The sequence below is a fragment of the Panthera uncia genome, chromosome B1, assembly GCF_023721935.1.
Source record: "Panthera uncia isolate 11264 chromosome B1, Puncia_PCG_1.0, whole genome shotgun sequence".
In the NCBI taxonomy this organism is placed as follows: Eukaryota; Metazoa; Chordata; class Mammalia; order Carnivora; family Felidae; genus Panthera; species Panthera uncia.
The window spans coordinates 41,903,305-41,913,633 of record NC_064811.1 but is presented as its reverse complement, the minus strand read 5'-3'; positions in this window follow the sequence as shown (position 1 = coordinate 41,913,633).

Here is a 10,329-nt window from a genome sequence, read left to right as displayed (position 1 = left end):
GCCCGACGTGGGGCTCGAACTCACGGACCGCGAGATCATGACCTGAGCTGAAGTCAGATGCTTAACCGACTGAGACACCCAGGCGCCCCTCTCCTTCGTGTTTTAATTCTATTTGGACCCTCCAAGGCTTGGCTGATGCCCACCCACCCTGGGGAGGGTGATCCACGTTACTCAGTCCACTGATTCACATATTGATCTCATTAGGGAAACAGCCTCACAGACACACCCAGACGTGATGTTTAGCCACATAGCTGGGCCCTTGTGACCCAGTCTAGATAACACACAAAATCGACCACTATAGATAGGTACTTTCGGTAGAAGGACGATTCAGGATAAGCATTTCTGTTTGTATCAGTAGTTATAGTTTCTGCAGCCCCAGGCTTTATGGCACCACCCGGAGGGCCAGAACGTCGATTTGGAATTTTAGGACTTATCCAAATCATGTACTAATTGGACTTATTGCCCGTCGGCCTGTATCAGGAGTAGCCAGGCCAAATCTGCCCTTGATGGCGGATCTTCTGAACGTGATCACAGTCCATCCAAAAAAGTCAGTTTAGAAAAGCTCCCTGTCTCATTTTACATCTCCAGCCACGGACATTCTTTCTGCCCTTTGTCCAGACTCACGGAGGAAGGAGGCCGTAGTTTGCCTCGTCCACTTGGGCTGTTAGAAGGGAGAGAGCTGGAGCAAGAGGGTGGAAGAAAGATAGTGTGCCAACAGTGGCTACTAATCAGCATGTCTTGGTCTGTCTCCAATCACGTTAGCAAAAAGCCCTTCTTTGTCTGGAGGTGGTGGAGGGGGGGGGGAGGAAGTGAATAGAGAGGCAGGGAGAAGGGAACGGATATCTCCTCTCCTGTTGTGTGGTTGGCACTTGGGTATTCTGAACATAATATCCCTGTGGTTTGGCGCTCTCTCCTCAGAGGCTTCTTCATGAGGGTTCAGGAGTCAGCCCAGTTTCAAATCCTGGCTCTCCCACTTGTTAATGAGATTGCAACTTTGCAAATATACTTCTGTGTATCCATATATGTTCACAGATAAAAAAGAAACACTAGAAATCACTAAACGAGGAAGAATCGCCACCCTCCTGGGAATTAGTGTGGCAATGGCGTCATCAATAGTGATCGAACCCTAAGGAGAAGGTGATCCTGTCCTAATAATGCCGCTGACATCGCGTGGCCAGTTGCTATATGCTGACACAGTGAGAACATGTCATGACCTCCGCACTACAGCTCTGTAAGGGACATGATTATCAATTAATTTTACTAATGATGAAGTTGAGGCTCTGGGGACGTCGATAATTTTCCAAATAACCCTATAAACCTCTGAGGTAAAGGAGTTGGGATTTGAATCTAAATCTGTCACATTCTGGAACATGAGTTCTAACCTTCACACTATACTTAATAACACTAGCGGGGGCCACTAGGTCATTTCACCTTCCTTTTCTGGTACTTTTGCTTCCGGTGCTAAACCTTGGAGGGTTTGTGTTTTATTTTAATAAGGGTGGTCATTTCTCTAACATCCCCCCCCCCCCGCCTCCAGTCCCTATGAATATGCATCCTCTCTGTATAGGCCCAGAAACAGTTTGCTCTCATTTTCTCAATCACGTGATGTCTTGTTATTTTCACTTACTCTTTACAAAGGAAACCAATCCAGGGGCATGGAGGAAAGGACTTTCTCAGGACTAACCCTTATATGGTTTTACAAGGCAGGCCCCAAGGGTGCCTCCAAGGCTCCCTTTCAACCCCGCTTTTATAGTTGGTATCTCCCATGTGACCTTGGATCTCATACTTAAGAAACTTTCTTGACCCCATTTAGTGGTTGGACAAAGTGAAGGGCAGATCCCTTTCTCTATGAAGTCTTATAACTTTCTCTTGCCCAGGGCTGGCTTGTTCGTGGGAGAGGTGTTTAAGTGGACTGCTACAAAAGTAGCCTGGGGTGAAAGAGATGGAAAGTATTTGACATCTTCGATCTCTTGTCAGATTAGGGCAATGAGTGAGATGGGGCTGCCATCAGAGGGTAGAAACATAAATGGGGGTGGGTGAAGGGGATTAGGGAGTTTGCATGGAGGTTGGTGGGGTTACTTGAGGGGAAAGAGGAGACTGGACCTCTCTGGTGTCATTTGGTAATTTAATGTTGGCTGTGGAATCCACTGGCTATCAATCTTGATGAGCTGCCCTGGCCACACAGGTCATGTGGAAGCTCCCTGACCAGAGCTCTTCATTTGCTCTTTGTGCATGAAGCCAGGCAGCCTGTTGGTTTCACTGGGTTTTTTTTTTTTTTCTCATTCCTGTTCTTGCCGGCCCAACCACTCCCTTCTACTTGGGGTAGAAAGATTCCAAGGCAGGCAGGGGTCTGGGTCTGCTGGTTTATATCAGCATCTGCTGTTTGCATTGAGTAATCCATGGATATCAGCTCTCATGAGAAGTATAACGACAGATTTAGAAATCTGTGGGAATATACTTCTCTTTGCATCTTTGCTATGCTTGCCTCGTTGTAAGGTGCAGATAATTTAAGACAAAAGAAATCTAGCCTTGGAATGTGTAGAAAGTAGGGGAATTCACCACTTCAGTGAATCTTCTAGTAAATTCCTCTGGTTAATCCAATGATTATATAGGTATATGTATGTAAGTGCGTATATACACACACACACACACATACGTATATAAGAATTTTTAGCCAGTGGTCTTATTTGAATTGGAAAAGTGTTGGTCAGCTAGGCGATTCTCTTCTCTCCTGAGTACTCTCTAGTGATGCACCACTAGACATGAGCCTTCCCCACAGGGTGTCTCACATCTGTCACATTTGGGATAACTTCCTTGGCCACCTCCTAGGAAAACAAACAAAAAAAAAGGTGCCTTCGAAACTCAGGGTTGAAGTTAGCATTCGTGCTTTTACATATACCTCCCTTTAGAGGACGTGACAATCAGCATTGCTCTCGCTATTTAGACTATCTGATCAAGTGTGAAAGAGACATAGGCCTCCATGTTTAGTGCTGAGCAAGTCTCAGTAACAGGATGACCCTCCAGAAAACCTGGGCAAAGAGGGTGAAGGGGTCAGAAAGAAAAAACACGGTAGCCTAGGTGTGTCGTGTGCAGCTGGCAGATTTGTGAGCCTGTGTGAAAACCCCCTCTGGAGGCGCCCACCATGAGTGGAGGGGTAAGGGGTTTTGTGCTGAAAACAAGCAAATAGTGACTTCTAATTTGGTTCACAAGTTCTAATCAGTTCACACGTTGCTGAAACCCCAAATCTCCTGGCCTCTTCTCAATTTCCACTCAACTAGCAAGCTCCAGCTCTGACCCTGGGGCCAGGGTGCTTTTCGTCTTTATGCTTCCTTACTCCACCTCCTCACTCTGGTTTGTAGTCAGCTTTTTCTCTCCAGCTACTAAGTTCCCTCGAGAAAAATGTTTTCCCCCACCTGGGCTCCCAGCCAGCACCTGATCAAAACTTGCCCTCCTCACAGCGTTTTACTCCACAGTCTAGTTGGTCTCTTCTGGTATCTGTCCCTGGAGGCATTTACATTTTTTCCTGCAGTTTTAACAATCAAAGTTATACTGCACATCATTTAAAGAGTCAAATCCATCTATAACGTGTTCAGAAGACAGAGTAGCCTTTCCCACCCATTTATCTGTCCTCCAAGCTCCCACTGGCAACCCTCTTAGCCTTTCTTGTGGTCCTTCCCTTCATATCCTTAACATGGCTCTACTGTAACTTCTGGATTTTTCAGTGTGAAACATGATCTATTGACTTCCAACTCTGGAAGATGACCAGAGCTCTTCAGTGGCTTGTTTGCCCCTCTTTCCCACCCCTCTAAACTATGCCACACGTAAACTTTTTTTGTCCCCTGCCTTCTCAGTATATCATAATTTGGGTAATATTGATATGTAGCAGCAGATGACTTTACAAGTCCTATTTATACCCAAGTCATGTATGATGACTTTCCTGGCACAAATTTTTGTGGTCCTTCTAGTTAATGATGGTTTTGTGTTTACATTTGCTTGGTGTCTGTGCCCTTGTCACCACTGTATTCCTCAATTCTCCCTCCATTGTGTAACTCAATATCTTCACATCTCTTAGATATTCTATCAATTTTGTATGTTCCAAAGGGATTTCTCCGGAAGCCCAACCGGTAGGCCTATTCACAGCTGTCATCTTGGATCTCCCTTCATCATTTTCCTGGATATTCTCTTTACCTCTCTTTTTTTTTGGGGGGGGGTCTCCTATTTCCTGTATCCTATGTCTGCCTCTTCCTTGGATTACTTCTTTGTTTTGGTGAAATATTTCTAAGAAAGATGCAAAGGAAGTTGCATTTTTGAGATCTTCAATTCTGAAAATGTCTTTGATTTCCTCTTTCCCTTCATTTATCTCAGCTACTCAACATTGAATCCTGTGTTAGTAATCGTTTTTCTTCAGCGTCTTTAAGGGATGACTCCATTGTCTTCTGGCTTCCAGTATTGAGAAAGCTGATGCCCTTGTCGTTCTTGATCCTTTGTGTGAAGCCTGCTTTTTCTCTCTGGAAGCTTTTAGAATTCTCTCTTTGTTTCCTATCACTTTAGATAGGGTTTCCTAGAAACAGACTGAGGCAGGTTTTGAGTGCATGTGATTAATTGAGGGACAAGGTAAATGAAGAAAAGAGGATGGGGCTGGGGAAAGAGCTAAGGGTGCGGTCTCAACTGGAGTCTAGATTTGGCCCGATACCATCGAGCACAAGTTGTGCCACATACTTGGTCTCCCTTTTGAGGCAAGGCCATTGATCTTTCAAACCTTTCAGTCAGTCATGTGGTGTGAGCTCTCCCGTGCAGAAGCTGGAGTCCTGGGTGGAAGCTCCCAGGAGATACAGCTGCCACTTGGTTGAGAGAAGTTCCCCAGAGAAGGGGGCTATGAGCCTCGAGAAGCCAACACTCACAGCTGGTGGATGTGCTGGCCCAGTACAGGGGTCTAAAGAAGACACCAACAATGTCTTCTAAACATGTGTTCTGAAAGTCACAAAGACGGTCTTTCACTTCAGAAAACTCACATGCTGCAGTTCGGGGAATTTTCTCCTATTATTTTGTTGATAACTTCATCATCTCTGGAACTCTTTTTATTCAGATGTTGAAGCTTCTGGAATTGTTCTTTGATATCTTATCTGTCCTCTCCTATTTTCCTTCTTTTCTTCAATTCGTTCTTCATTTATCTTTTTTTTTTCTTTCTTTTTGCTATCTTATTTTTAATTTTTGAGACCTCTTCTTTGAATTGTGTCTTGATTCAGGGCACCTGGGTGGCTCAGTCAGTTAAGCGTCCAACCGTTAGTTTCGGCTCACGTCGTGATCTCTCAGTTTCAAGCCCTGTGTCCGGCTCTGCGTTAGCATCGCAAAGCCTGATTGGGATTCTCTCTCTCTCATTTCCTGTCTCTTTGCCCCTCTCCAACTTGCACTGTCTCTGTCTCTCTCAAAATAAATAAATAAACTTAAAAAATTAATTGTCCCTTGATTCTTTTTCATATTCTTCTTGTTTCTGTTAAGAGACTAATAAATAGGGTTTCCCCCCAGTATTTTCCCCTGCCTTCATAGTCTCTGTTTCCCAGTTGTTTTCCTCTGTTTATTGATTTTTTTCTCCCCTAATCTTTTAAAATTGAGGCATTCCCACCATATGTCTGCCTGGCTGAATGCTCATATTTCAGAGTAGGACACTTAAAAGCTGAGTGGAAACTCCAAGTCATTGGCGTTATCAGCTGTGGGCTTCATGGTAGGGTGAGCTGGATGGGCCATTTTCTGGGGAACCCTAACCTTAGCTGTTTTCCTTTTTTAAAAAATATTTATTTTGGGAAAGAGAGAGAGAGAGAGAGAGAGAGAGAGAGAGAGAGAGCGCAAGCGGTGGAGGGGCAGGGAGAGAAGGAGAGAGAGAGAATCCCAGGCAGGCTCCACACTGTCAGCCCAAGCCTGATGTGGGGCTCGAACTCATAAACCACGAGATCATGACCAGAGCCAAAATCAAGAGTCAGATGCTTAACCTACTGAGCCACCCAGTCACCCCTAGCTCATTTCTTGTGAGTTAATCAGATTTCACAGAGAAGGATCTGCTAATGTTCTGCATGAAGGATATAAACCTGGTTTCCATAAACCTGATTTCCAGTGTTTTGTGAGCCAAATAGCAGAAGACAAACGGTTGAGTTTAACATTCAGGACATGTTCATTTGGTAATTTTTTGTTTGTTTATTTATTTTTTTTTACATATCATCTCCACCCTCAGCTGTGGCTGGTGTCCCCTAGTCTAGAGACTATGCTTTACCTTTTCCAGATAAACCCCCAACCTTCTTTCAGAGTCGGGGAGAGTTGGCCATGTGGCTCCATGGGATAGCGGAAAGGACACAAAGGGTCTAATTGCTTCTTAAACAGATTTTCCTTCAATACCACCTGTGTTGGCCTTACCCTCCCCCAACTTCTAGAGGTGACTGATTCGCCAATTCCTAAGACTTGTGGGTTCTTCGCTATAAATTGTGTCTCCACTTCCCTCACTTAGGGTTTATTTTTCTTGAGTGCACTAATCAGTCACTACTCATGCATCTATCTGCTTTTTAATTTCCAAAATTTTGTTTCTATTGTATCCTCTCTGGAATTCTTTGTCTTTATGTGCTTATGCCTTTTGTCATCCTTTTACTACTATTTAAGAGGAATTTCAGGAGGGAGTAGACATTAAAGCATGCTTTCAATTCAACATCATTAATTGAAACCCCCAGCAGGATCTTATAATCTTTCTGTCAGGGGAAAGAAATTTCCCAGGGAATTTCTTTCAGCTCCTTACTATTTATCTTAACCATGTTGAGCCTGGCTTCTTCATCAGGAGGGATTGTCCTCATAATACAAGCCCTCTTTCTAGTATGTACTTCATATCTGGGGCATAATAATAATTTATTTTTTGGTAAATATTTATGCAACATCCTACACCCAACATTATGCCCTCAAAGGGCTTGTCTGATTGAGGAGGGAAAAAAACAACAACATATTCACAGTACAACAATGGGTTGTTCTAATGTGTTAAAGAAGCAATGACCCATTCAGACATTCTACAATGAAATATTTTTGAAACAGCATATTCAATACTCCATATTAATGTTTCACTAATTCACATGCCTAATCTAAGTTCCCTCGAGCTACAAACACTTTATGAGCCATGGTGTTTTGATCATATGCCTCTAAGGTACATCACAATGTTGAGGAGCTGGCTAGAGCTACGGCACCAGAAACAGCTGTGGGGGTGAAATGCAAAGCTATTCCCCCTTCATTTCCCCTTTCTCCACTTCTGAAGGTCATGAAAAAGACCAGGGCCTGTAATCAGAAGAAAGAAATTTCAAAAGTTGGGAACTACAAATAAACGATCTTCTAGCATGCAGTGTTGGTGCTCTGCCCACATAGCCTTGGCATTCACCTCTACCCACCCCAGGCTGCTTGCTGTGAACATCTGGAGCTCTACTCCTGTAGAATTTTTTACCTGATTGCAGATTCAAACTTGTGCATGGGTCAGAAATACCAGAGTTAATACCCTTGGGAGTCACCCTCGACTAAGTGACAGACTGGGGAGGGGGGTGTTTTTGGTGGGCAAACTTCCCAGCTTTCTAGTCCCTCTTAGTTAGCTGGGTTAAGTCTGAGGCATATTCTATACTATCTCCCACAGCTCCTAGGAGGATTCGATTCCAGTTGCCCACCCTGGCAACTGGCTCAGAAATGCACTCTTCATGCCTTCCTTCCCTGTCCTGTTCCACTTCTCCGCCTCTCTCCCAGTACTTCCCATGGTCACCCCATAAATAAAACACTTGAACTCAAATTTTTGCCTCTGGTGAAACCCAGACCAGATATTCCCTAAAGGCTAATGTATCTCTGAGTGGTCATATTCTTACTCTAAGCTTTACGCAAGTAAAACGAACTCAAGAGCTGTACAAGTAGAGTGCTACTCTAGCCACACAGAACATTAGAAGAACTCAACAGCCAACAGCTTACACAGGAAAATCTTGGATCTGGAAATGATTCAGATGGTAATTTAGTTCAACCTCCCACTCAGAACTAGAGCAGCTCATTCTAAAAATCCCTGGCCAGTGATCACCCTCAAGTCCCTATTCAAATACTACAAAACACAACAGACTATCTAAAGAAACTCAGCCCTTCATGTTTAAGTACCTGCCTTGGGTTGACTGTGGTGGGCCCTAGAAGAGAACGAAGGTAACAAGTGATAACAAAAAAACATGGGTAGTTACCTACAATTTAGATGATCATCTACAAGAATACCAGGAAAAACTGCCTTTGATAAACATTCTCGAGCCATTAAGCCAAGCATTAAACTGAGCTGTTTCTTTGTCACTGAATTTCTAAAAGATTTTCTTCTTTACTTTCTAACCCATCCCTATTTTCCCTAAATAGAAATTTTCCTTCCTCTCTCTCTCCCTCTCATTTTCTGTTCGAATGAGCATCTCTTGACAGCCACCCAGTAGACCCTCTTGACACTCAGTAGACGGTAAGCAATTTTCATAGCACATGTTCACTCCTAGTCACATAAGCCTCATTAGAGACTCCTTATCACAGAGTTGCACCCCCCAGGCAAACAAAAAAAGGCTAAGAAGTAGTGTGAATACACAACTTAGTGCCAAAAACAGGAGCTGCTTATACAAAGCGCAGCAGCGAACGCAGTCTTCTGTAGAGGATGCTAGAACGCTGGGCTGTTTGCCATTCTTCTCCTCCCCTTCCCCCCCCACCCCAACAGGAGCTGCTTCCAGAAACGAGGGATATTGACATGCAAGTTACTAAACAGAAAGAAATCAACCAATCTAAGAAGTCCTAGAGGCCAGCCACAAAATTTTACAAGCTGAAAGCACACTGTAGTAGCATGGACGCGAATGTGAGGCAGGGTGGTGGGAAGAGCGTGTATTTGGGGCAGATTTGGGTTTCAATCCCAAATTATGTGAGCCTAAGCCACTTACCTAGTCCCTCTCAATCCCAATTGCTTCAGTAAAATGGAGATAGTATGAGCATTTCAAGGGTCCTTTTTGAGAGTAAACAAACGTTTAAGTATGTTTAGTAAAACATCAGGTTATAAGGTGATGTGCCGATGTTAGTTAGCATTGCCTGTTCTTGAGGCTAGACTGCATCAGGTAACAACACCAACGATACCCTACTTCTACTTAAACAACCCGGTCTGAGTCGGGTAGCCTTGGTCAATCCAAAGCAGCAATCAATTCTGATGAAAAAATAATCACTCTTATCATGGTTAAGACTATGACTTACAGGCACTTCCTGCATATCAGATACCGTGAAGCACTTTTCGTTACGGTCTCGTTGAATTCTTAAAATACATGCATCGAATGAGATATTATTATTCCTGTTTTAAAAATGACAAAACTAAAGCTCAGAGAGGATAAATTGTTTGTATGAAGGCCACGATGACCGTGTGGTAGAGCCAGGACTAACGCTCGGCTCCGTCTGATCCAAAACCCATGCTGCAGACTGTCAATCCCTACTCGGGAAACCATAGCGGAGGAGGTGGGGTGGGGGCGGGGACACCCCCAAAGGGGAGGAAGTGGAGCAATTGGAGAAAAGGCATCGACCAGGGGCAGCCAGGGAGGCCAAACTTTGTACTCTGGTCCGGGTAAATGAAAAGTTTGGCCAAGGAATTGGGCGGGAGCCTATTGGGTCATGTTGTTAGATGTGTTCTGTTAAGGGGAAAAACCACGAAACGTCTAGTTGCGAGGAAGTCAAGACTCAACCCGGAGTGGCCAAGGCAGAATGGGCTTTATTATCTCATTGAATACACAGTCCAGAGAGAAAGTACTTACAAGGTTAACTGGGCCAATTGATGATGTCTTCAAGGATCCGGGTTATTTACATCCTACTGCCCTGCCATTCACAGAATGTCACCACACCTCTGCTTCAACCCTGCCAAGTTGGGTGCTGGTTGCAATGGTTCTGACATGTCATGAGGAAACTATATCCAGTGAAGAAGAGAGGTGTGTCTGTCTATGTGTCTGTCTCTTCTTACTCTGAAGAAAAACTGTTCCAGAAGCTACGAAGGACTACCCCTCAGGTTCCATTTGTCAGACGGGTTAGATGGTCATGTCCAAACCAGCCCATGGAAAGGGGGAAAGAATTACTATAATTTGCTGAAACTGACCGGTATTCACCTTCTGGAACCAGGACTAGGATGAGGGGTTCCTTTCCCTGACCACATGGCGGTGAGGGCACCTAGACAAAATCAAGGCAGGCCCCCCACCCCACAACACACACCCACGTGAGATTGCGTGTGTGCGCGTGTTTGCATGTGCAAGTGTGAGCTCTTGGAGACAGGATCGCCACAGCAGGACAGGGTCA